The following is a 27913-nucleotide window of genomic DNA, read 5'->3' on the forward strand; positions in this document are numbered from 1 at the left end:
GGGTGGAACGCAGATCCTGGCTACGTGGCCCGTGATCCCTGAAGTGTGGCTGTTGGACTTTCAGGGGTGGGTGTCTGGTGAGAAAACGGGATAGCAGACACTGAGGGGTACTTATGCGGGTAAGTGTCTCTGATTCTCTGTTGGTCTGATATCTGCAGTTGCCATGAGAATGGGGCTACGTCCCCAAAAGCACTAGGCTATGTTGCTTGTTTGAATACAATCTGTTGTACTAGTACCTGACGGAGACGCAGCGGGCACCTGCAGCTGTTTGTGCGCACACATTCAATATTTTACTAATTGATATGAATATATTTAGTTCCTAATCATTTATTTTAATGTCGATTTATGGAAATACCCCCATGAAAATCCTGCATTTGACCCTTGTGGAGTGTAGGGGGCATATAGTGTACTGATGTAGTGCGGAGTACAGGGGGTATATAGTGTACTGATGTAGTGTGGAGTGTAGGGGGCATATAGTGTACTGATGTAGTGTGGAGTATAGGGGGCATATAGTGTACTGATGTAGTGTGGAGTGTAGGGGGCATATAGTGTACTGATGTAGTGTGGAGTATAGGGGGCATATAGTGTACTGATGTAGTGCGGAGTACAGGGGGTATATAGTGTACTGATGTAGTGCGGAGTACAGGGGGTATATAGTGTACTGATGTAGTGTGGAGTATAGGGGGCATATAGTGTACTGATGTAGTGTGGAGTATAGGGAGCATATAGTGTACTGATGTAGTGTGGAGTATAGGGGGCATATAGTGTACTGATGTAGTGTGGAGTATAGGGGGCATATAGTGTACTGATGTAGTGTGGAGTATAGGGAGCATATAGTGTACTGATGTAGTGTGGAGTATAGGGGGCATATAGTGTACTGATGTAGTGCGGAGTACAGGGGGTATATAGTGTACTGATGTAGTGCGGAGTACAGGGGGTATATAGTGTACTGATGTAGTGTGGAGTACAGGGGGCATATAGTGTACTGATGTAGTGTGGAGTATAGGGAGCATATAGTGTACTGATGTAGTGTGGAGTATAGGGGGCATATAGTGTACTGATGTAGTGTGGAGTATAGGGGGCATATAGTGTACTGATGTAGTGTGGAGTATAGGGGGCATATAGTGTACTGATGTAGTGCGGAGTACAGGGGGTATATAGTGTACTGATGCAGTGCGGAGTACAGTGGGTATATAGTGTACTGATGTAGTGTGGAGTATAGGGGGTATATAGTGTACTGATGTAGTGTGGAGTACAGGGGGCATATAGTGTACTAATGTAGTGCGGAGTACAGGGGGTATATAGGACCTTATTCATATCCATCTGGTCCTCTGTGCATTCACATTTTCTGCGCATGCTTAGAGACACCGTATCGCCGACCATCGAATGATTTCCCCCTGCCTGCGAATGGATGAGTATGTAAATCATCCATTCGCAGCCATGTGCAGGGGGGGGGAGGGGGGCTCACTGCGGACAGCACTCTGATTTCACAGCCTTGCAAGTCAATGAGAACAAGGTACATAGGGGGTTATTCTGTTTGGTACGGTGGGACCGTATACGGGCGGATCAGGCTTTTTTTTCATCTGCGCATGCGTATCTTTCGCAATGCGCATGTGCGGCGACCTCACACTGCTCACGGACGGGTCTCTCCGTGCGAAAAAACCTGTCCGCCGGAGCGCGGTCATTGTGGGCGGCATGTGGGCGTTTTTATGGGAGCGGCCGGAATAATGAGGAAAACTGGGCATAAACATGGGCGTACACGGGGGTGTGCACACAAAATGCACGGTGCCACAACCTCCTCGATCGGCGAACACACCGTGCATTTTGGCCCAAAAACAGGCGGACACCAAAGATTGCTCCTGACCACCCCTAGAGATACCGCATGAGATCAGACGCCTGGGTCTGCTAATTAATGCTGATTACTAGTCAAACGCATACACCTGAATGTAATAAGCAATGCTGCAGGCTATTAAGTGAAAACCATTATTTCACTACCTGCAAGCCACACACAGCCCTCAAACACATTGGAAGCGTATCTTTCTACACTTCAACATGTAAAGGTTGGTTTAATCGGTACTCTTTACTTAGTACGGCGCCCATCGCCGGCATCGCGACCATCGCATGCACTAAAAAAACGGGTGCGACGCGACCGACGCGATGGCCTCGATTTCCCATAGGGAACAATGTTAAAAGTCTCAATGGACGCGATTTTAGTGTTCAATGCCTCAATGCTCGCTATTTTTCCATAGGAAACAATGTTAAATGGGCCACAGAGCCCAAATAGTCCCCCTGAAGTCTGAAATGGCCCCCACAATTGTTAACGCCACCCCACGATCAACATGAACCCGAAGCGTAGCGAGCGGCGGCGGTACGCGTCCTCCGACCTTTTCATACCCCCACTATCCACGTCGGCATGGAGTTGAGAACAGAATAGTGTGGCGAGCGCAGCGAGCCACCGAGCCCGAAGCGTGGCGAGCGGACGCGGATACCTTCACAGGTAAACGCGTCCCTTTGCGGGCTTCACAGGTATCCGCGTCCCCTCGCGGGGCTCGCTGCGCTCGCCACACTTCGGGCTCGGTGGCTCGCTACGCTCGCCACACTATTCTATTCTCAACTCCACGCCGACGTGGATAGTGGGGGTATGAAAAGGTCGGAGGATGCGTACCGACGCCCCTCGTGGGCTCGCTGCGCTCGCCACGCTTCGGGTTCACGTTGATCGTGGGGTGGCGTTAACAATTGTGGGGGCCATTTCAGACTTCAGGGGGACTATTAGGGCTCTGTGGCCCATTTAACATTGTTTCCTATGGAAAAATCGCGGGCATTGAGGCATTGAACAGTAAAATCGCGTCCATTGAGACTTTTAACATTGTTCCCTATGGGAAATCGCGGGCATCGCGTCGGTCGCGTCGCACCCGTTTTTTTAGTGCATGCGATGGCCGCGATGCCCGTGATTTCTTAGCCCCGATGACGGCGATGAGAATCGTGGGCGCCGTGCTAGGTAAAGAGTACCGTTTAATCTTAGCTAATATTCATTCTAATACCTGGTTATATATGTCCAGGTAGTTATTTTATAACCATCTACACCCATTCAGAAAGTGTTTTTCTCTTTCAATGGTCCTGATGACACAGCTCAACTTTGGGATGTAGTAGGGTCCGTAGGAGCCAGGCACCTATCCTAAAGCTTTTGGAGGGTAGGCTCCTCCCCTTCTGCATCCCAGACTCCTCAGTTCGTGTTAGGTGCCCACTGGAGTGGGTGCTATTCTAAAGGTCTGCTGGAGCAGCCGAAGGATTAGAGTTAGTTAGGAGTTTTTTATTTTATTAACTTTTACACTAGCTAGGTAGGCACAGTGTGAGGATTCTCATTGAATCCTCACACTGACAGCGCAGCAGGAGCTGGCAGAAGCGCTTCCTGCCATCTCTCTGCGCACAGGGGAGACACTGTCTGGTCTCCCTGAGCAGCGCTTACAGCTTCTATTAAGAAGCTGCCTGGGCTCTGGAGCGCTCTGAAACCGGCTTCACGCTAGGTGGGGATCATGGGGGACAGGCGCTCCGTGATGGCGGCGGCCATTTTCTGTAGAGCTTACACACTGAGCTCCTGTATGAGAGGACAGCAGTGTGTTACAGGCATGTTCCAAGTGGTCCCCAGCAGAGGGGGAGACACTGGAACTTGGAGATCCTGCAGTAGGAGCGGCTGTCTGGGGGTGGTTGGCGCCAAAAGCCATGGACCCCGCAACAGCAGGGACTTGGTCTCTTCCCTCACTCTGTTTTGGCGCCATTCAGAATGCTTGCAGCGGAGCTGAGCTGGCTGACAGATCCTAGCAGGGATTGGATTTCCTGGGCATCGTTTTCCCCACTTCTGAAAGCTTCAGACAGATAAGTGACTGTGGTACATTGGCTCTGTATAAAACACCTGTACTTTGTGCACTGTGACTGTGTTACTTTTTGCATCATGTCTGAGCAACAGTCTGTGGCTTTGGGGGAGGGAGCCCTTAATGCATTGTGCGCTTGTAGTGTTTGTACACTAAAATTTGTCCCTGAGCAGATGGCCAAGGGGGGCTTGTGTATTACTTGCGCTGGTGTGAGACCCATGGGTAGTGAACCCCAGAGGGTAGAGCAATCGGAGCCTGCGTGGGCCAGTGCCCTGGGCAGGTCTGTAAATGCCTTAGTGCAATTGCTGGACAGGCAGAGTGATGTGTTGGTAGCTTCCCCTAGACCTATGTCATCATCTCAGCAGTCCTCTGGCTCCTTGCCTTTGACCCAAGCAGATCCTGGTTTCTTACAGGTCATGCAAGATACTGCTAAGGGGATCAGCAAGTTTAATGATTTCTTAGACAAATTTGATGGTGATACTGTAGGGACCCCAAAAAGGTCTTATTCAGTGCCATTGCTTGTTGCTGAAGAGGAGGGAGAGTACACAGACATCCCCTGGGATCAGGGTGATGACTCTGAGGATTCCTCTGCCCCAGGGGTGGAGGATTTGATTACTGCTGTTAAACAGGCTTTGGATTTGTCTGTGGAGGATAAAACTCCTGCAAAAGGTGTACTTAAGTGGCAGCGTAAGGAAACTGTTACCTTCCCTGCGGATGAAGGTTTACAGGATTTATTGGAAGGGGCTTGGAAAACACCCGATAAAAGGCTTCAGATGCCTAAGAGATTTTTAAGTCTATACCCCATGCCTGAGGCTCATGAAGACCTCTGGGAAAAAGTTGCGGTGGTAGACGCTTCTGTGGCACGGCTTTGTAAAGCCACAGTGCTACCTGTCCAGGGGGGGGGCAGCCTTTAAGGACCCCGTAGACAAGAAGCTTGAAGGTAACCTCAAGGCAATATTTGAAGGGGTGGGTTTTACTTTACGCCCTCTTATAGCATCAGCCTGGGTCTCTAAGGCCATGATTGTGTGGGCCAAAGACTTATGTACAATTTTGCATGCTGATCCAGGTGTGTTACTGCTTGCTGAGAAGCTAAAAGCAGCTGCGGAGTATGTGCTTGAGGCTGAGGAGGAAGCTCTCAAAATGGCTTCCAGAGTATCCACGGTGTCCGTCAATGCCAGGAGAGTGCTTTGGCTTAAAGCCTGGGAGGCGGATAATGAATCAAAAAAGGCCTTAGAGGCATTAGCTTTTAAAGGAAAGCTGTTGTTTGGTTCAGAGCTGGAAGAGATTATTAAGCAGGCCACGGGAGGCAAAAGTATCTTCCTGCCGGCTCCTGCAGCTAAACAGGCCTCAAGGTTTTCTGCTTTTAGGCCGTCCTTTTAGCCCTCCCCTAGAGGGGGTGCGTCCTTTTGAGGACAGTCCTTTAGGGGAAAGTTTCAGTCCTCCAGGGGCAAGGGCCCAAAGTCAAAGTTCGGTTCCTTTCATAAGAAACTGAGCACCAAAGGTGAGGACAAGCCCTCAGCATGACTACCTGGGAAATATCCCAGCGGTAGTCAAGGTGGGGGGGCGTCTGAGATGGTTCCGGGACGCTTGGGCATTGTTGGGCCAGGATCCTTGGGTGTTGGACATTGTATCTCAGGGTTACAGGATTCCCTTCAAAGGTCTTCCTCCGAGAAGATTCATTTCTACACCACTGCCAAAGGAGTCTCGGCTCCATGCTGCTCTTCTGAGAACGGCTCAATCTATCTTAGAGAAAAGTGTGGTGATCCCGGTCCCTCGAGCGGAGTGAAAGAAAGGCTTTTATTCCACTCTGTTTTTGGTGCCCAAGCCAGACGGGTCCTTCAGACCAATCTTAAATGTAAAGTCTTTGAATCTCCATCTGTGGGTAGACCATTTCAAGATGGAATCTCTACGGTCTGTGCTGCTAAGCCTGGACCAGGGAGAATTTTTGGCGTCCATGGATGTCCAGGACGCATATCTGCATGTTCCTATCCACCCGGAACATCAGGCTCTCTTGAGGTTTGCGATAGGAGACCTGCATTTGCAATTCCAGGTGTTGCCCTTTGGTCTGGCCACAGCACCAAGGGTATTCACCAAAATGATGTCAGTAATGGCGGCTGCCCTCCGACTGAGGGGAATCACTGTGATTCCATATTTGGACGAAGTGCTGTTCAAAGCAGAGTCGGCGGAGAGATTGCAGAGTCACTTGGCAGCAGCCATCAGTTTTTTGCAAGCTCACGGTTGGCTTTTAAACTTACAAAAGTCTCAGCTTGTGTCGTCACAGAGAATCCAGTTCCTAGGGGTTGTCCTGGATACCCATCTACAAAAGAGATCGGGTATTTCTACCAGAGACAAAGGCCAGGGACATAGCCACCCTGGTTCAGGAGATCCTGGGGGTCTCAGAGTCCATCGGTTTGGAGGTGTCTCAAACTGCTGGGGAAAATGGTGGCGACTTTGAGACGCTACAGTTTGCCAGGTTCCACTCTTGAGTGTTCCAGTGGGACATCCTGACATTTTGGTCGGGGAATACTCAGACCATGAAATCAGAGCACATAGTGTTGTCTCCAGAAACACCGTCTTCCCTGCAATGGTGGATGGAGGTGGATTTCCTTCAGTGGGGTAGGTCTCTGCTGTCCTGGGACTGGCTGGTAGTCACTACCGACGCCAGTTTCAGGGGCTGGGGGGCAGTGGTTCTGGACCTACGCCTTCAGGGCTTATGGACCTCGGAGGAGTCTGCCTCAATATCTTAGAACTGTGGGCTGTGTGGAAAGTGATATCTCTGGCAGGAGAAAGATTGCAGAGTCTTCCTTTGAGGTTTCAGACCGACAACGCCACGGCTGTGGTGTACCTGAATCATCAGGGAGGCACACACAGCAAGCTGGCCATGTGGAAGGTTTCCCGGATCTTCTTGTGGGCGGAACAGAATGTTCCAGCATCATCAGCGATATTCATCCCAGGGGTGGAGAATGTCGAGGCCGATTTTCTGAGCAGGGAGGAACTGCGAGAGGGGAAATGGAGCCTGAACCCACAGGTATTTCATCAGATTACAGTGAAGTGGGGAACTCCGGATGTGGACCTGATGGCATCAAGGTTAAATCATCAGGTGCCCAGGTTCTATGCCAGGACAAGAGATCCACTGGCCGAAGCAGTGGATGCAATGACTATCCCATGGGAGGGGAATCTACTTTATGCCTTCCCGCCGTTTCCAATGCAGGCGAGAGTGTTGAAAAGAATCCAGTCCCAAAGAATTCCGGTGATTCTTGTAGCTCCAGATTGGCCAAGGAGGTCCTGGTTCTCGAGGCTTCAGAGATTGTCGGTGGACTCGTGGTGTCTACTTCTGAGGTCAGATCTGTTAAGCCAAGGGCCGTTCTTACACCTGGATTCAGCTCGGCTAGATTTGACGGCTTGGCTATTGAGACCGCCATCTTGAAGAACAAGGGTTTCTCGGAGGCTGTGGTTAACACCATGGTGAAAGCTAGGAAGTCAGTGTCTTCAGCTAACTATTATAGGGTCTGGAAGACCTATATTAGGTGTTGTGAAAGGCAGAAGTCGCATACATCGTGATTTCGACTGTCTAAATTGCTGGAGTTTTTGCAGGATGGTTTCTCGTCTGGGTTAAGCCTTCAGTCACTCAAGGTACAGATATCGGCCTTGTCGATTTACTTCCAGAAAAGGATAGCATTGCTACCGGAGGTGCAAACTTTCTTGCAAGGGGTTTCATGATTGAAACCTCCCTACAAGCAACCAGTGGCTCCATGGGATTTATCGCTGGTACTGGAGTGTCTTCAAAAGGCGCCTTTTGAGCCGTTGAGGTCGGCTGACCTTAAGTTCCTTACATGGAAGCTTGTATTTTTGTTGGCAGTTGCATCAGCAAAGAGAGTATTGGAGTTGGGAGCATTGTCCTGCAAGTCTTCTTTTCTTATATTTCATGATGACAGGGCTGTTCTTCGAACAGTACCCCAATTTTTGCCAAAAGTAGTCTCTGCTTTTCATTTGAATCAGGAGATAGTTCTGCCTGTGTTCCAGCCCCCAGAGGGTTCAAGGAAAAGGGACAAATTGAGGAATTTGGACGTTGTGCGCGCCTTACGCATTTATGTGGACAGGGTGAAGGGTGTCAGAAAGACTGACACTCTGCTAGTCTTGTATGATGTGCACAAGATTGGTTGGCCTGCCTCTAAGCAGACCATTGCTAGGTGGTTGCGTTCCATCATTGCCTTGGCATATACTAAGGTTGGTAGGCCTGTTCCGGCCAGGATAAATGCGCATACCACCAGGTCGGTCGACATGGGGCCACAGCTGAGCAAGTTTGCAGGGCCGCCACTTGGTCATCTGTTCACACTTTTGCCAAATTCTATAGGTTTCATGAGTTTGCGTCGGAGGACGCATCATTCAGGCGAGCAGTGATGAGAGCTGCAGACCTGAGCGTACCCTCCCAAAGGACCAGCTCTGGAACGTCCCAATGATGAGCTGTTTCACCAGGACTATTGAAAGAGAAAAAGGGATTTTTGTAAGAACTTACCATTGGAATCCCTTTCTCTGATATGGTCCTGGTGACACAGCGATCCCTCCCTTACACTCAGTAAGTATGCCAGTGTTCATGATGTTTCATGTTATATATGGTTGAAAAGTTATTTTTAAAATTGTGCATATAATATGTGCAGGCGTTTGTACTGAGTTGATGTATTCCAGTGGCTTTGCAAGATTGAACTGAGGAGTCTGGGATGCAGAAGGGGAGGAGCCTACCCTCCAAAAGCTTTAGGATAGGTGCCTGGCTCCTACGGACCCTCCTACATCCCAATGTTGAGCTGTGTCACCAGGACCATATCAGAGAAAGGGATTCGAACGGTAAGTTCTTACAAAAATCCCTTTTTTTATACTTTAAAAAGCAGGACACTCAATTCACAGGAGTCGACATGTATCAACTTTTTCACTGTAACACAAAGATACCAGTTTTTTATTATGAAAAAGACACATAAACCACGTCTAAGAGCAACAATGATGTTTTTGGACTCCATTTCTACTTGCAATGGTGGAGCAATGTCCTAAGGCCATGGCCACTATTTTGCACACAATCTGTATTTTTTCCGCCAAGAACATACAGATGGGGCAGGCCTCTTCCTGGCTGGCGAATCGCCAGAACGTCCCCGCTGGCGATCTGCCAGCAGTCTCGCCAGTTATCAGTCTGAGACGCGCGTGCGTCTCATGCGCACGCTCGTCTCAATCTCCGTCGGGGAGACGGACAGGGTTAGAGGGGGGGGGGGGGGCGGCAGGGACCCCGGGGGAGCAGCTGGAAGAGCCGTCGGAAGGGGACGCGCGCGCCTCTCGTGAGCGCTCGGCCCCTTCTCGCAATCGATATGGCGCTAGCGGGGGATGGCGGCTGGCATCGCCATCACCTTCCCCTGCCAAGATGGGACCTGCCCCATCTGTACATTATGCACTTTCATATCTGCTATGAACTTTATGTAGCACACTCTGTATGTAAGATGCCACCAAGCACATTATTGCAATCACATATCTCTAACAAAGGATCCCTACATCTGCCTATCACACTCTAAAGTCTTATTTTGAACAATAGTAGAACATGTTTGCATGTGGCGTATGCTCAGATATACGGAAGGTGTCGGTGGGAAAACAGGACGATATCCGTCCGTGCACTGTGGCGTACGCTCTGATGTACGACAGGTATCGGTGACTAAGAGGGAGATCTGTCCGTGCACGGTGGCGTACGCTCAAGTGAACGCCACTCCCCATTGTCGGTGTCTGTGACCGTCCGTGTGCGGCTGTTCTGTGGGCGGCCTTACACTCACTGTGAGCGTACGGAAAACGCACGGTGTGATGGACCGTACGCACGTTTCACCGGACCAAACAGAATAACCCCCATAGTGCAGTGATGTAGTGCGGAGTACAGGGGTATATAGTGTAGTGATATAGTGCGGAGTATAGGGGGTATATAGTGTACTGATGCAGTTCGGAGTATAGGGGGGTATGAAGTGCAGAGTGTATGGGCATATATAGTATAGTGATGTAGTATAGGGGTATATAGTGTAGTGATGTACTGCGGAGTATAAGGGTTGTATAGTGTAGTTATGTAGTGTGGAGTATAGGGGGTATATAGTGTAGTGATGTAGTGCGGAGTATAGGGGGTATATAGTGTTGTGATATAGTGCTGAGTATAGGGGGTATATAGTGTAGTGATGTCGTTCGGAGTATAGGGGGTATATAGTGTAGTGATGTAGTTCGGCGTATAGGGCTATATAGTGCTGTGATGTAGTGCAGAGTACAGGGGTATATAGTGTAGTGATATAGTGCGGAGTATAGGGGGTATATAGTGTAGTGATATAGTGCGGAGTATAGGGGGTATATAATGTAGTGCGGAGTATAGGGGGTATATAGTGTAGTGATATAGTGCTGAGTATAGGGGGGTATATAGTGTAGTGATGTTGTTCGGAGTATAGGGGTATATAGTGCTGTGATGTAGTGCAGAGTACAGGGAGACCTACAGTATATTGCAGTGTAAAAATAAAGCAGTCAGTACTTTCCGTGCACAGAAACAAAATAACTCCAACAAATCTAATTCTCTCTGCACATGTTACATCTGCCCCACCTGCAGTGCTCATGGTTTTTTCCATTTGGGAAGGAATTTGCCTTTGCGAGTGAACCAGAATAAGGGCCATAGTGTAGTGATGTAGTGCAGAGTATAGGGGGTATATAGTGTAGTGATGTAGTGTGGAGTATAGGGGCTATATAGTGTAGTGATGTAGTGCGGAGTATAGCGAGTATATAGTATACCGATGTAGTGCGGAGTATAGGGGTATATAGTGTAATAATGTAGTAAGGAGTATAGGGGTATATAATTTAGTGATGTAGTACGGAGTACAGTGGGTATATACAGTAGTGATGTAGTGTGGAGTATAGGGGGTATATAGTGTAGTGAGTGATGTAGCGTGGAGTATAGTGGTATATATAGTGTACTGATGTAGTGTGGAGTGTAGGGGGAATATATTGTAGTGATGTGTAGAGTATAGTAGGTATATAGGATCTCATTCTGATTGGTTCGCTGTTGCAAATTTCCAACGATGCGTGCTCGGAGACTTGCGTAGTCTTTATTCTTCATGCCGCTCACAGCGAGGGGGGGGGGGGGGGGGCTTTCAGTATAGGAGGTATATAGTGTAGTGATTTAATCCACAGTATAGGGTATATAGTGTAGTGATGTACTGCAGAGTTTAGGGGTATATAGTGTAGTGTAATGATGTACTGCAGAGTATAGGGGTACATAGTGTAGGGATGTTCTGAGGAATATGGGGGTATATAGTGTGGAGTATAGGGCTATTTAGTGTAGTGTTGCATTATGGAGTATAGGGGCTATATAGTGTAGTGATGTAGTGCGGAGTATAGGGTATATATAGCGTAGTGTGGAGTATAGCGGTATATAGAGAATTGTTGTAGTGCAGAGTATAGGGGGTATATAGTGTAGGGATGCAGTGCATAGTATAGGGGTATATAGTGTAGTGATGTAGTGTGGAGTATAGGGCTATTTAGTGTAGTGATGCAGTATGGAGTATAGGGGCTATATAGTGTAGTGATGTAGTGCGGAGTATAGGGTATATATAGCGTAGTGTGGAGTATAGCGGTATATAGAGAATTGTTGTAGTGCGGAGTATAGGGGCTATATAGTGTAGTGCGGAGTATAGGGTATATATAGCGTAGTGTGGAGTATAGCGGTATATAGAGAATTGTTGTAGTACGGAGTATAGGGGGTATATAGTGTAGGGATGCAGTGCATAGTATAGGGGTATATAGTGTAGTGAAGATTATATGGTCTGCTGTATCAGTCAGCGGGTGCCCAGTCTGCTCTGCTGTATCAGTCAGGGGGTAGCTATTCCTTTATAAATGTTCAGGGTCCAGCCTGATAGCCGAGGTCCTTAATGAGAAGCAGCAGAACCCGATCCTCTTTTCTCATAATAGCCCTTTCACACTAATTATTGTACATGGTTACAAGCCCTGTCTCAGCAACTGATTCGCTGTTCACACTGCCGGCTGGACCCGCAATATTACCAGGTAGAACCCTTTCAGACCGCACCCGTGTGTAGCCTACCTGATCTGCCGGTACTTGTAGATGAGGTCATTCCGCTCTCTTGTCCTTTTAGCGTGACCCAGGTCGCACTGTTCACACCAAAGGCACCCCGAGTCCCCCCCATGGTGGGGACCAGGGTCGGATTCCTGGGTGACTTCTATCATCCTGACTTTCCATGCTGCAGTATGCAGAGGACATAGGACCCTAGTTTCTGCACATTGGATCTGGCAGTACCGCCACATGCATGCAAACATCTATTTAGGTATTTATAAATCGGGACCTGTCTCGGCCGGTCCAGAAAAGGGATGGGGCTAAGGAGCAGTTGGGCGTGGCCTATCATCGCAGCCTTTTTTTTTTTTTTTTTTTTTCGGGACCATGCCAGCATTCCCCTGGAAGCTGGGCAGCTCCTGGTTTGCTCCCTCCATGTAGAGAGATGCAGTGCCATACAGAGTTGAGCAGCGGTAATCTCCGGCTCCCTACAACTGCCCCTCCCCCTCTCCCCAGCAAGGGTACATTGCCACTAGCGGGAAAGATAGCGGCACAGTCTTCAAATAGCAGGACTGTTCCGCTGTAATAGGGACAGTTGGGAGGTATGCAGGGCATGCACAAAAATACTGACTTCTAGGGAATGCATCACTCATTATTTTGTATATTGAGCGTTGGCACTACCAATTTTTTTTTCTATACATTACAACAGAGGTTCCCAATCTTTTTTGATTCACGGCACCCTAGAAAATCTGAATTTTTTTCACAGCACCCCTAGGTCAAAAAAAAATGAATTAGATTGGGTTTATATGCGATTCTTAGCGGCAGTTATTTGGTAAAGGGCAGGATTTGCTTCTGTTTGTACACATTCTATGATTGGCAGCCACCAGCACTGGTCTTACTCCTAAATAATTAACCATTAATAATTTGAGTTGGTCCTGGACCACCTAGCCGCGGCACCCCTGCATGTGTCAGGGAGCCACGGCACACAGTTTGGGAACCTTTTTATAAAGGTTTCAAGTTTTTAATCACTGTAGGAGATACTAATTTACAGATACCAGGGCATTCTGGAACTTATTGAAATAAATACACATGCAAAATGGTTTGTTTGTTTGTTTATTTATTTATTGCAATATTTATTTACTCAAAGCATGCAGACGTATGCAGACACTGCCGCCTACTTCTGTGGCATCACAAGTCGTAGAGAATTTGGCTGGTCTGATGATAAAGTCGGTTACGTATGTGGAGCAGCATTTTAGATGAACAGACAAGTTGGGTAGTTGGTCAGTTGGATGGTTGGAGGAAAGTAAAGCCTCATACACACTTAATGAGTCCCCAATTACGGCAATATCGGCAGCGGCAGGGATGCCGAATCCGGCAACCTGTGCACACTTTCTCATGCTGGAGGGGAATAGAGCTACGGTCATGCTACAGCTGCAGCATGACCGTCAATATCGAGGACTCCCCCATCTTCGTTAAACAATGAAAGGGAGTGAGCATCATTAACAATATGGAGTAGACACATTAGGCAATATTGTTTGTGTGTATGGGGCTTTATACTTTCCCCATCACCTTCTCACTTTACTACCACCGCCTGCTTCAACCCTTTCCCCAGTCACTTCCTCTCTTCTTTCTTCTGCCAGCACATGCTTTTTTCATACCATTCCCTCACCTCCTCTCTATGACAGCACTGCCTGCTTTCTGCATTCCATTCCCTAACACTTCCTCTCCTCTCTCTGCTGACACCACCCGCTTTCTGCATTCTGTACCCTAACACTTCCTCTCCTCACTCTGTTGCCACCACCTGCTTTCTGCATCCCATTCCCTAACACTTCCTCTCCTCTCTCTCTGCTGCCACCACCTGCTCTCTGCATTCTGTAACCTAACACTTCCTCTCATCTCTCTGTTGCTACCACCTGCTTTCTGCATCCCATTCCCTAACACTTCCTCTCCTCTCTCTGATGCCACCACCTGCTTTCTGCATTCCATTCCCTAACACTTCCTCTCCTCTCTCTGCTGACACCACCTGCTTTCTGCATTTGGGACCCTAACACTTCCTTTCTTCTCTCTGCTGACACCACCTGCTTTCTGCATTCCATTCCCTAACACTTCCTCTCCTCTCTCTGCTGACACCACCTGCTTTCTGCATTCCATTCCCTAACACTTCCTCTCCTCTCTCTGCTGCCTCCACCTGTTTTCTGCATTCCATTCCCTAACACTTCCTCTCCTCTCTCTGCTGACACCACCTGCTTTCTGCATTCCATTCCCTAACACTTCCTCTCCTCTCTCTGCTGCCTCCACCTGTTTTCTGAATTCGGTACCCTAACACTTCCTCTCCTCTCTCTGCTGGCTCCACCTGCTTTCTGCATTCCATTCCCTAACACTTCCTCTCCTCTCTCTGCTTTCACCACCTGCTTTCTGCATTCCATTTCCCATTGCTTCCTCTTCTCTATACTGCTACCGCCTGCTTTCTATGTCCCATTTACTGTCACCTCCTCTCTCTGCTACCACCACCTGCCTTACGCATCCCATTACCAGTCAGTTCCTCTCTCTGCTACTACCACCTGCTTTCTGCATTCCATTCCCCATTGCTTCCTCTTCTCTATAGTGCTACCGCCTGCTTTCTATGTCCCATTTACTGTCACCTCCTCTCTCTGCTACCACCACCTGCCTTATGCATCCCATTACCAGTCAGTTCCTCTCTCTGCTACTACCACCTGCTTTCTGCATCCCATTCACCTTCTCTCCTCTATGCCGCTACTGCCTGCTTTCTCCATCCCATTCCCTGTCACGTACTGTATCCTCTTTCTGCCACCACCAACTGCTTTCTAAATCCTAATCCCTATCTCTTCCTCTACACTTTCTGCTGCCGTCGCCTACTTTCTGCATCCAGTTTCCCATCACCTCTCTCTGCCACCACTGCCCCTTTCTTGTAATATTTTGTGCTAGTTTATTTTTTCATTATACAACATCACAAAAATATTAAACTGTACATAAAAAAAAACCTGGATTCCACACGCCTTTATTGTATTGTTGTATCATGAAAAAATGTAAAAAAAAAAAAAAACAGTCTTCCACTGCCACTTCTAGGCAGACCATCGCATACCTTTCTTTGTGTTGTTGTTGTTGTCGTATCAAAAACAATAAAAAAAAATGTAAATTGTAAACAAAATAGAAACAGCCGCCAACCTCCCATTCTCCTCTTTCTGCCACCACCGCTTTCATTTCTGAATCCCATTTCTCCTCTCCTCCTCTCTCTGCTATTACTGCCTGCTTTCTGCCTCCCATTCCTCTTCACCTCCTCTCTCTGCTGCTACCACCTGTTTTCTGCATCCCATTCTCCTCCTCTCCTTTATGCCACCACGTCTACTTTCTGCATTCACTATTCACTAACACCTATCCTCGCTCTGCCGCCACCAACTGCTTTCTGCATTTCATTCCCTGACATGTATCCTCTCTCTACCGCCACCACCTGCTTTCTGCATCCCATTCCCCTACTCTCCTCTATGGTGCCATTGCCTGCTTTCTGCATTCCATTCCCTATCTCTTCCTCTACGCTTTCTGTTGCTGCCACTTACTTTCTACATCCAGTTTCCCATCACCTCCTCTCTCTGCCACCACTAGCCCTTTCTTGCCATGTTTTGTGTTAGTTTATTTTTTCATAATATAACATCACAAAAATATTAAAATGTAAAAAAAAAAACCTGGCCTCCAACCGTCCCCCCTCTAGCCAGACCATCACACGCCTTTATTGTGTTGTTGTATCATGAAAAAATATACTGACACAAAAATATTCGGGTGTGGTATAGGGGTCCGACAGTCGGGATCCCGACGACGGGATCCCGACTGGCCGGACCCAGACAGCATGGCGAGCGCAACAAAGCCCCTTGCGGACTCACTAGGCGAGCCACCTATTCTATTCTCCCTCTATGCGGGTTGTGGACCCCGGCTGTCTGTGTTTTGACAGTCGAGATCTCGACGTTGGGTGAATGCCTGTCGGGATCCCGACTGTCGGGACCCCATCCGGCACCGAAATATTCAACCGCCTGTCTCTGCTGCCACCGCCTGCTTCATCCCTTTCCCCATCACCTCCTTTCTTCTCTCTGCTGCCACTGTCTGATCTCTATATACCATTCTGTCACCTACTCTCCTCTCTTTACTACCACTGCCTGCTTCCTGCATCCCACTCCCCTTCACCTACTGTCTCTACTGCCACCATCTGTATTCTATGTCCCATTTACCATCACCTCCTCTCTTTTCTGACACTGCCTCCTTCCTGCGTCCCATTCCCCGTCACTTACTGTCTTTGCTGCCACCGCCTGCTTTTTCATCCCATTCCATCACCTCCTCTTCTCTCTGTACTTCCACTGCCTGCTTCCTGCATCCTATTCCACTTCACCCACTGTCTCTGCTGCCACCGTCTGTATTCTGTGTCCCATTCACCATCACCTCTACTCTTTGCTGCCACCACCTGCTTCCTGTGTCCCATTCCGTCACATCCTTTCTCTGCTGTCAGCGCCTACTACCTGCGTCCCATTCCACCTGACCTACTTTCTCTGCTGCCTTGGCCTGCTTTATGCATCCTTTTCCCTATCTCTTTCTCTACGCTTTCTGCTACCGCCACCTACTTTCTTCATCCATGTTTCCAATCTCCACCTGCTTCTCTCTATCCATGTTTTTTTGTTAGTTTATTTTTTCATAATACATCACAAAGTATAAAATTAAAAAAAATAACCTGGCCTCCACCACATGCTTCCTGCATCCCATTTCCCTTAACCTAATGTCTCTCCTGCCACTGGCTGCTTTCTTCATCCCATTCCGTCACTCTCTCTCGTCTCTCTACTGCCACCGCCTGCTTCCTGTGTCCCATTTCCCATCACCTCCTCTCTCTGCCACCACTGCCCCTTTCTAGCCATGTTTTGTGTTTTTTCTCATAATACAACATCACAAAAATATTAAAATGTAAAAAAAAAAAAATTGGCCTCCAATCGTCCCCTCTAGCCAGACCATCAAGTGCCTTTATTGTGGTGTTGTATCATGAAAAAATAAACTGACGCGAAAATATTAGACCTCCTGTCTTTGCTGCCACCTCCTGCTTCATCCTGTTCCCCATCACCTCCTCTCTTCTCTCAACCTCCACAGCCTGCTTTCTTTATCCTGTTCCCCATCACCTCTCCTATAACCGGTGAACTAACACAAAAGTATTCAAATGTATGTTGATTTCTTGACTTGTATATTTGATTTTGTATATTTTCACTATCATTTCTTATAACTTATATGATTTAAAATATTGTTAAAATGTACATTTTAAATTTTTGTTGCCACTGCCTGCTTCATCTCTTTCCCTGTCACCTCCTCTCTTCTCTACTGCCACGCCTGCATTTTTCATCCCATTCTGTCACGTCCTCTCCTCTATTTACTGCCACCGCCTGCTTCCTGCGTCTCAATTCACATCCTCGCCTCTCCTTTCTATACTGCCACCGCCTATATTCTGTGTTTCATTCCCCGTCGCCTTCTCTCTTTTGCTACAACCGCCTGCTTTCTTCATCCCATTCCTCTCCTTTCTTTGCCACCACCACCTGCTTTATGCCTTCTTCTGCATCCTATTCCCAAAATGCTCTTACCAGCGTCACCATCAAATACAAAGGTCTTATACTACTTGACCTGTGTGTAGCCTTTGCCACTGTAGATGACACTCATTTAAATGCTGCCACTGCCTGTAGTCTGTGTACCATTCCCCTTCACCTAGTGTCTCTGCTGCCACTGCCTGTAGTCTGCGTACCCTTCCCCTTAACCTAGTGTCTCTGCTGTTACCGCCTGCTTTCTTCATTCCATTCCATCACCTCCTATCCTCTCTCTGCTGTCACTGCCTGCTTCCTGTGTCCCATTCCCTGTCACCTACTGTCTCTGCTGCCACCACCTGCTTTCTGCATCCTATTCCCTATGTCTTCCTCTGTGCTTTCTGCTGCTGCACCCTACTTTCTGCATCCAGTTTCCCATCACCTTCTCTCTCTGCCACCACTGCCCCTTTCTAGGCATGTTTTGTGTTGAGTTTTTTTTTCATAATACAACATCACAAAATTATTGAAATTAAGAAAAAAAAACCTGGCCTCCATCCGTTTCCCCCTCTAGCCAGACCATCACACACCTTTATTGTGTTGTTGTATTATGAAAAAATAAACTGACACAAAAATATGGAACCTGCTGCCACCGCCTGCTTCATCCCTGTCCCCATCACCACCTCTCTTCTCTCTGCTGCCACGGCCTGCTCTCTACATCCAATTTAATCACCTACTCTCCTCTTTACTGCCACTGCGTGCTTCCCGCGTCCCACTCCCCTTCACCTACTGTCTGCTGCCACCGCCTGCTTTCTTCATCCCATTCTGTCACCTCCTCTCTCTACTGCCACCACCTGTTTCCTACATCCTATTCCCCTTCACCTACTGTCTATGCTGCCACTGTTTGTTTTCTGTGTCCTTTTCACCGTCACCTCCACTCTTTGCTGCCACCATCTGCTTCCTGTGTCCCATCCCCTGCCACCTACTGTCTCTGCTGCCACCGCCTGCTTTCTTCCTTTTCCACATCACGTCCTCTCTTCTCTCAACCTCCACCGCCTGCTTTCTTTATCACACTCCCCTACCCACTATCTATCTACCCATTATCTGTCTGTCTATCTACCCACTATCTATCTATTCATCCATCCACTATCTATCTATCTATTTACCCACTAGATATCTATCTACCTATTCATCCACCATCTATTTATTTATCCACTCTCTCTCTCACTAGACATCTCACTCTAATACAGTGGTCTCCAACCTTTTTTGGGGTGTGAGCTACTCGCGGCAAAATAAACCACAGAGCTTCTAAATTGTAAAAAAAATAAAAAATCTGCCTAATAACCAAATAATGCCCTTTGCACATTATGCCACACACTGTAATGCCCCTGACACATTATACCACATACCGTACTGTGTGTGCGGCGTACACGCTCACCAAAAAATGGGTGTAACCACGCCACATCATGCGTCCAATGAAAATGGGGGTGTGATACACACATGCCCCCAATAGTGCCAGATACACATATGTCCCCAATAGTGACAAATACATATATGCTCCCACAGTGCCAGGTATGCCCCCACAGAGCCAGAAACAGGAATACCCCCATGGTGCCAGGTATGACCTCATGGTGCTGGGTATGCCCCCACAGTGTCCACAATGCCCCCACAGTGTCAGGAACACGTATGCCCCACAGTGCCGGATATGCCCCCACAGTGTCAGGAACATGTATGCCCCACAGTGCCGGATATGCCCCCACAGTGCCAGAAACAGGTATGCCCCCACAGTGTCCACAATGCCCCCACAGTGTCAGGAACAGGTATCCCCCACAGTGTCCACAATGCCCCCACAGTGTCAGGAACAGATATGCCCCACAGTGCCAGGTATGCCCCCAGTGCCAGAAACAGGTATGCCCCACAGTGTCCACAATGCCCCCACAGTGTCAGGAACACGTATGCCCCACAGTGCTGGGTATGCCCCCACAGTGCCAGAAACAGGTATGCCCCCACAGTGTCCACAATGCCCCCACAGTGTCAGGATCACGTATGCCCCACAGTGCCGGGTATGCCCCCACAGTGCCAGAAACAGGTATGCCCCAACAGTGTCCAGAATGCCCCCACAGTGTCAGGAACATGTATGCCCCACAGTTCCAGCAATGCCCCCACAGTGCCAGATATGCCCACAATAGTGTCAGATATGCCCACAATATCGCCATACACAGTGTCTCTATGAGCCCTGCTGGGGTTTCAGGTGAGGCACCTTTAAGTGATTGGAATCGGTGAATGGGTAAGCGTTGTTGGGTAAGGGGTGAATTGGTGGATGGGATGACCAGGGGATGTTACCTCAGGACTGCCCCATATGCAGGCTCCGACCGTCACTCTCTCCCGCTGCGGCCTCCTCCTTTGATCTGCCGCCATCCTCCTGTCAATCACCGCCTGAGCACCCGGCTCGTAGATATGCGTCTCTTCACAGACGCCGGCACGTCACCCGGCTCCCTGTCCACCCTGATGCTGTCGCACACGCGTCGTCTCGCCTTTTGCGTCTCTTGTCACTTCCCTTCCCTGTGACTGGGTCTGAGCGGTCAGCAAAGCAAAGCTCGCAGGCCGGCTCCTGATTGGCTGCCGGCCAGCGAGCTCTGATTGGTTGACCGCTCAGACCCAGTCACAGGGATATACAATGAGGGGAATGGAGAGACGCACGATGCTCTCTCCTCCCCTCTAGTCTGAACTAGTGCCGGGGATTGAGGGGGAGGGAGGGGGAGACGGGCAGGTGGGCAGCAGTGGTCGAGCCACCCGAATCGCTGCCGCGAGCTACCGGTAGCTCACGAGCGACGGGTTGGCGACCACTGCTCTAATATATATGTCTTCACTATAATTTCTTATAACTTTTATGCTTAAATTTTCTTTTGCTGCCACAGCCTGCTTCATCTCTTCCGTCACCTCTACTCTTCTCTCAACCTCCACCGCCTGCTTTCTTTATCGAATTCCCCTATCTATCTATCTATCTATTAATCCACTATCTACTTATTTATCCACTCTCTATCTCACTATATATCTCACTCTACTATATCTTTTCACTTTAATTTTTTATAACTTATATGCTTAAAAAAAAATTCAAATGTAAATTTACATTTTTTTCTGCCACCGCCTGCTTCATCTCTTCCATCACCTCCTTTTCTCTCTACTGCCTCGCCTGTATTTTTCATCCCATTCTGTCACCTCCTCTATTTACTGCCACCACCTGCTTCCTGCGTCTCATTCCCCATCCTTGCCTCTCCTTTCTGTGCTGCCACCGCCTATATTCTGTGTCTCATTCCCTGTCGCCTCCTCTCTTTTGCTGAAACGTCCTGCTTTCTTCATCCCATTCCGCTCCTTTCTTTGCCACCACCACCTGCTTTATGCCTCCTTCTGCATCCTATTCCCAAAATGCTCTTACCAGCGTCATCATCAAATACAAAGGTCTTATACTACTTGACCTGTGTGTAGCCTTTGCCACTGTAGATGACACTCATTTAAATGCTGCCACTGCCTGTAGTCTGCGTACCATTCCCCTTCACCTAGTGTCTCTGCTGCCACCGCCTGCTTTCTTCATTCCATTCCATCACCTCCTCTCCTCTCTCTGCTGTCACTGCCTGCTTCCTGTGTCCCATTCCCTGTCACCTACTGTCTCTGCTGCCACCACCTGCTTTCTGCATCCTATTCCCTATGTCTTCCTCTGTGCTTTCTGCTGCTGCGCCCTACTTTCTGCATCCAGTTTCCCATCACCTTCTCTCTCTGCCACCACTGACCCTTTCTAGGCATGTTTTGTGTTGAGTTTTTTTTTCATAATACAACATCACAAAATTATTGAAATGAAGAAAAAAAAACCTGGCCTCCATCCGTTTCCCCCTCTAGCCAGACCATCACACGCCTTTATTGTGTTGTTGTGTTATGAAAAAATAAACTGACACAAAAATATGAAACCTGCTGCCACCACCTGCTTCATCCCTGTCCCCATCTCCTCCTCTCTTCTCTCTGCTGCCACGGCCTGCTCTCTACATCCAATTTAATCACCTACTCTCCTCTTTACTGCCACTGCGTGCTTCCTGCGTCCCACTCCCCTTCACCTACTGTCTGCTGCCACCGCCTGCTTTCTTCATCCCATTCTGTCACCTCCTCTCTCTACTGCCACCACCTGTTTCCTACATCCTATTCCCCTTCACCTACTGTCTATGCTGCCACTGTTTGTTTTCTGTGCCCTATTCACCATCACCTCCACTCTTTGCTGCCACCATCTGCTTCCTGTGTCCCATCCCCTGCCACCTACTGTCTCTGCTGCCACGGCCTGCTTTCTTCCTTTTCCACATCACGTCCTCTCTTCTCTCAACCTCCACCGCCTGCTTTCTTTATCGCACTCCCCTACCCACTATCTATCTACCCATTATCTGTCTGTCTATCTACCCACTATCTATCTATTCATCCACTATCTATCTATCTACCCACTAGATATCTATCTATCTATTCATCCACCATCTATTTATTTACCCACTCTCTCTCTCACTAGACATCTCACTCTGATATATATGTCTTCACTATAATTTCTTATAACTTTTATGCTAAAATGTTCTTTTGCTTCCACCGCCTGCTTCATCTCTTCCGTCAACTCCTTTCTTCTCTCAACCTCCACCACCTGCTTTCTTTATCGCATTCCCCTATCTATCTATTCATCCACTATCTATTTATTTATCCACTTTCTATCTCACTATATATCTCACTCTACTATATATTTCCGCTATAATTTCTTATAACTCATATGCTTAAAAAAAAATTCAAATTTAAATGTAACATTTTTTGTGCCACCGCCTGCTTCATCTCTTCCGTCACCTCCTCTCTTCTCTCAACCTTCACCGCCTGCTTTCTTTATCGCATTCCCCTATCTATCTATTCATCCACAATATATTTATTTATTCACTCTATATATCACTATATATCTCACTCTACTATAATTTTTCACTATAATTTCTTATAATTTCTATGCTTAAAATTTTTTTCAAATGTAAATTTACATATTTTTCTGCCACCGCCTGCTTCCTCTCTTCCGTCACCTCCTCTCTTCTCTCAATCTCCACCGCCTGCTTTCTTTATCGCATTCCCATATCTATCTATTAATCCACTATCTATTTATTTATTCACTCTATATCTCACTCTACTATATCTTTTCACTATAATTTCTTATAATTTATATGCTTAAAATTTTTTTCAAAAGTAAATTTAAATTTTTTTTGCTGCCACCGCCTGCTTCATCTCTTCCGTCACCTCCTCTCTTCTCTCAACCTCCACCGCCTGCTTTCTTTATCGCATTCCCCGAACTATCTATTCATCCACTATATAGTTATTTATTCACTCTATATATCACTATATATCTCACTCTACTATAATTTTTCACTATAATTTCTTATCATTTCTATGCTTACAATTTTTTTCAAATGTAAATTTACATATTTTTCAGCCACCGCCTGCTTCCTCTCTTCCGTCACCTCCTCTCTTCTCTCAACCTCCACCGCCTGCTTTCTTTATCGCATTCCCCTATCTATCTTTTAATCCACTATCTATTTATTTATTCACTCTATATCTTACTCTACTATATCTTTTCACTATAATTTCTTATAATTTATATGCTTACATTTTTTTTGCTGCCACCGCCTGCTTCATCTCTTCCGTCACTTCCTCTCTTCTCTCAACCTCCACCGCCTGCTTTCTTTATCTCATTCCCCTATCTATCTATCTATCTATTCATCCACTATCTATTTATTTATTCACTCTATATCTCACTATATATCTCACTCTACTATAATTTTTCAATATAATTTGTTATAATTTCTATGCTTACAATTTTTTTCAAATGTAAATTTACATATTTTTTTGCCACCGCCTGCTTCATCTCTTCCGTCACCTCCTCTCTTCTCTCAACCTCCACCGCCTGCTTTCTTTATCGCATTCCCCTATCTATCTATTCATCCACTATCTATTTATTTATGCACTCTATATCTCACTCTACTATATCTTTTCACTATAATTTCTTATAACTTATATGCTTTAAAAAATTTTTTGCTGCCACCGCCTGCTTCATCTCTTCCGTCACCTCCTCTCTTCTCTCAACCTCCACCGCCTGCTTTCTTTATCGCATTCCTCTTTTCTTCCACTATCTATTTATTTATTTATTCACTCTATATCTTACTATATATCTCACTCTACTATATCTTTTCACTATAATTTCTTATAATTTATATGCTTACATTTTTTTTGCTGCCACCGCCTGCTTCATCTCTTCCGTCACCTCCTTTCTTCTCTCAACCTTCACCGCCTGCTTTCTTTATCTCATTCCCCTATCTATCTATTCATCCATTATCTATTTATTTATTCACTCTATATATCACTATATATCTCACTCTACTATATCTTTTCACAATAATTTGTTATAATTTCTATGCTTAAAAATTTTTTTGCTGCCACCGCCTGCTTCATCTCTTCCATCACCTCCTCTCTTCTCTCAACCTCCACCGCCTGCTTTCTTTATCGCATTCCCCTTTCTATCTATTCATCCACTATATATTTATTTATTCACTCTATATATCACTATATATCTCACTCTACTATAATTTTTCACTATAATTTCTTATAATTTCTATGCTTACAATTTTTTTGAAATGTAAATTTACATATTTTTTTGCCACCGCCTGCCTCATCTCTTCCGTCACCTCCTTTCTTCTCTCAACCTCCACCGCCTGCTTTCTTTATCGCATTCCCCTATCTATCTATTAATCCACTATCTATTTATTTATTCACTCTATATCTCACTCTACTATATCTTTTCACTATAATTTCTTATAATTTATTTGCTTAAATTTTTTTTGCTGCCACCGCCTGCTTCATCTCTTCCGTCACCTCCTCTCTTCTCTCAACCTCCACCGCCTGCTTTCTTTATCTCATTCCCCTATCTATCTATTTATCTACTATCTATTTATTTATTCACTCTATATCTCACTATAGATCTCACTCTACTAAATCTTTTCACTATAATTTCTTATAATTTATATGCTTACATTTTTTTTCTAATGTAAATTTAAAAAAATTTCTGCCACCGCCTGCTTCATCTCTTCCGTCACCTTCTCTCTACTGCCACCGCCTGCATTTTTTATCCCATTCTGTCACCTCTTCTCCTTTATTTACTGCCACCGCCTGCTTAATGCGTCTCATTCCCCATACTCTCCTCTCCTTTCTATGCTGCCACCGCCTATATTCTGCGTCTCATTCCCTGTCACCTCCTCTCTTTGCTGCCACCGCCTGCTTTCTTCATCCCATTCCTCTCCTCTCCTTTCTTTTCCACCACCACCACCTTTCTGCCTCCTGCATCCTATTCCCAAACTGCTCTTACCAGCGTCACCACCAAATACAAAGGTCTTACACTACCTGACCGGTGTGTAGCCTTTGCCACTGTAGATCACACGCCTTCATATCTTACCTGTTGACATCCATCCTCTTACCTTCTGTATTACAGCTGATGTTCTATATGATAACAAAAGTACATTGTACCTATTACTCCATGTGCAGTCTGGTCACATTTATAACAAGATACATTGTAGCATAATATATATCTTTTGTTTCCATGATGAAATCTATAGACACTTGGATAAGTTACTAGAATGTAACATTACGGGACTGCAGAGCATAAGCTGCTTTGTGACGCTTCTGTTTGCACTAATGCGCTCATCTGTAGAGTAAGCACCTGGACCTGCACATCAGGGGGTTCTATGGGGAGGGGCCACATCTTATGGGAAATGGTGGATGGGACAGAGTGTTTGTAAGTAATTGTTGGCTGGCTGCATTTACAGGATATAATATGTAAATGAGACTGAAGGGGTACAGACTGAGTATCTTTAGTTACAGAGAGGTCGCAAAATCTCTTCCCTGCTTACGGATCTTTCTTTTACAGGTTCTCAGTAAAGACCTTATTCGGGTCCCCATGAAATTAATTTCACAGCGTTGCGTGTGGACCAAACTTCTTCCGCAGTGCCTGCGTACCCCCCCTCCCCCTGCACGGCTGCGAATCAGGGCCAGGGTGATTATAATGAATAGCAGGTAGGAAATAAATATGTGGTACACAGAAGTGGCAAGTTGCTCAAATGAACTCATTGGTCCATTGCAAGTGCTTGCAAGGGAGGGGCTAGTTCAGGCAAGGGAGGGGCTAGTTCAGGCAAGGTAGGGGCTAGTTTAGGCAAGGTAGGGGCTAAATAAGGCAAGAGAATCACAGAATTCCCCCACCCTACAGTATAGTAATAATGCAGAAAACTCAGTTTATTTCTCCTTCGCTCCATAGGGATATATGTACACTGAGTTCTCTGCATTACTACTATCATACATATATTCCAATACACTGATTAATCCTTTTGCTGTACGTACCATCTATGTATATTACATGCCGCATAGATAATGTAGTGCTGGAATAAATTCACCAGCAAATGTAGGGTCATTTTCTAGTGAGATCACTTAGAGAATGACCTGAAATCACCCCGGGTGTACGCCCCATTCTGAACATGTATTATTGGTTTGTATAATACTGCTATACCCAGATCTAGCTCCATTTTTCTTTCTTTATCATGTCCCCATTTAAAGTTGAAGTCTTCAATTAAACATGGTTAAAAATAATAAGAAAAATGAAGATATAATGTACTTACATGCAGAACCTGGCATGGTCGCATCCAGCAGTGCCTCTGCCTCACTAGATGTACTTAGACCAGGTGGATTTGGGAAGGTTCTCCAGCTGGAGGTAATTGACGAGAAACCCGTAAAATTTGCCTGTTCCGCCGCTGTAATTGGTGGGTAATTGGCCTCTTCTGCCTCCATTAGTTCTAGATGGTTATTACTGGAGGCAGAGGGTGGAAAGAATGCCTACAGAAATAAGAAGTAACGGTGTATATCAGTGATTATTACATCTACCATAGGACTGTGTAAGACAGACAGAGGCATTTACCAAACTTCTTTATGTAAAGGTTATTTATAGTAGTTTCCATTATAGACCCTAAGACTATATATATATATCAGACCATATATATATATATATATATATATATATATATATATATATATAACCACAGCATTACAGTAGATGTGAGGTCGCTATGGTGCAATTACAGGTGTTCGTCTACTCTGTGCTATCAAGAGACATCTATATACTCTAGAAGTGCAGAGAGGAAAATGACATTCCAGAAGCTCACTATGGAAAGTGTAGCCTGTGCTCTATAGTCCACTTTGTCTCCTTGTCAGTTTATTATGAGGCGCAGGATTATCAATTATATTAGAAAAATGTCGGAGGTCACATCTGGGGCAATAAGAAAGTATTGGTAACATAGTAATTATGTCCTTTCTACTTGTGTGTCCCCTGCTAGAACGAAAACTAAAAATGTGTCTTTGTCAGTGATTTTTATGTAACCCTGAGCACAAGAATAACTGTGTTAGGGAACTTTACACTGTTAAGGCCCCCATATGTTACGCGATTTGGGCCAGAGGATCCAGCAGATTGTCTCTGACATCCGATCGGATCCGATGCGCAGTCCCGTGCGCATCGGATCAGAGCTCGGACGGGCTGCGCATAAAATACATCTTATGTGCAGCAGTCAGCAGAACATCCTGGGTGCGGTGAGCAGGGTGCGGCAGGTGGCAAGGAGAATTGAAAAACCTATTCAAAAGACTTGGTGGCCACTGTTTAGCTGAGAGATCTCTTTCAGCCAATCAGCAGCCACCTGATCTTTTGAATAGTATTTTTCAATTCATACACCCCCTGCCTGCAGATCTCCGAGATTATGTGTGATAAATCGCATGTAATTCATGTGTAAGAAAAGGCACATCATGTGCCAAATCTTATTGAGCTCTCTCAGGTAGGGTTAGGATTAAGGTCAGGGTTAGTCTGCAGAAGAGGACAGTTAGGGTTAGGCACTAGGTGGCAGTTAGGATTAAGGTCAGGGTCAGGCTGCAGAAGGGGAGAGTTAGGCTTAGACACTGGGGTGTATAGTTAGGGTTAGGCATTAGGGGGTGGAGTAGGGCTAAAATGACTAAAACTTGACAATTTGTCAGTTAAACGTTTCACCCTGTCTATCCTAGACACTGTCTAATTAGTGACCCTGTCAGCCTATTGCATGCTGACATAATGGCTGTCTATATAGACAGAGCCGATCCCTTAATCCACACCCCATGTATGTGTTTGGCACTTATACATTATCTGCTGACCAGCAATGAGTAGCTCATGGAAGTTCTGTTTTATACTTACAGGGAAGTATGGGGGCTCCATCCCAAGGGATTCCATGGCGACCCAATCAATGTGCTGGAAGAAGGGGTGGTGGCGGATGCTGTCATTAACTCCTGGTTCTTGGCCCAGATGGTTATTGACAAGCTGA

The 27913-nt window shown here is 46.5% G+C and overlaps 1 long non-coding RNA gene across 1 annotated transcript; it reads left to right on the forward strand.

The window, feature by feature from the left end:
* Positions 1 to 27913, forward strand: LOC146027114 (uncharacterized). Its single transcript, XR_014454680.1, has 3 exons — positions 1 to 119; positions 25456 to 25601; positions 27789 to 27913. It is a non-coding gene; the product is annotated as an uncharacterized LOC146027114 (long non-coding RNA).

Source organism: Crinia signifera, chromosome 8, assembly GCF_055691185.1.
Source record: "Crinia signifera chromosome 8, ASM5569118v1, whole genome shotgun sequence".
NCBI lineage: Eukaryota > Metazoa > Chordata > Amphibia > Anura > Myobatrachidae > Crinia > Crinia signifera.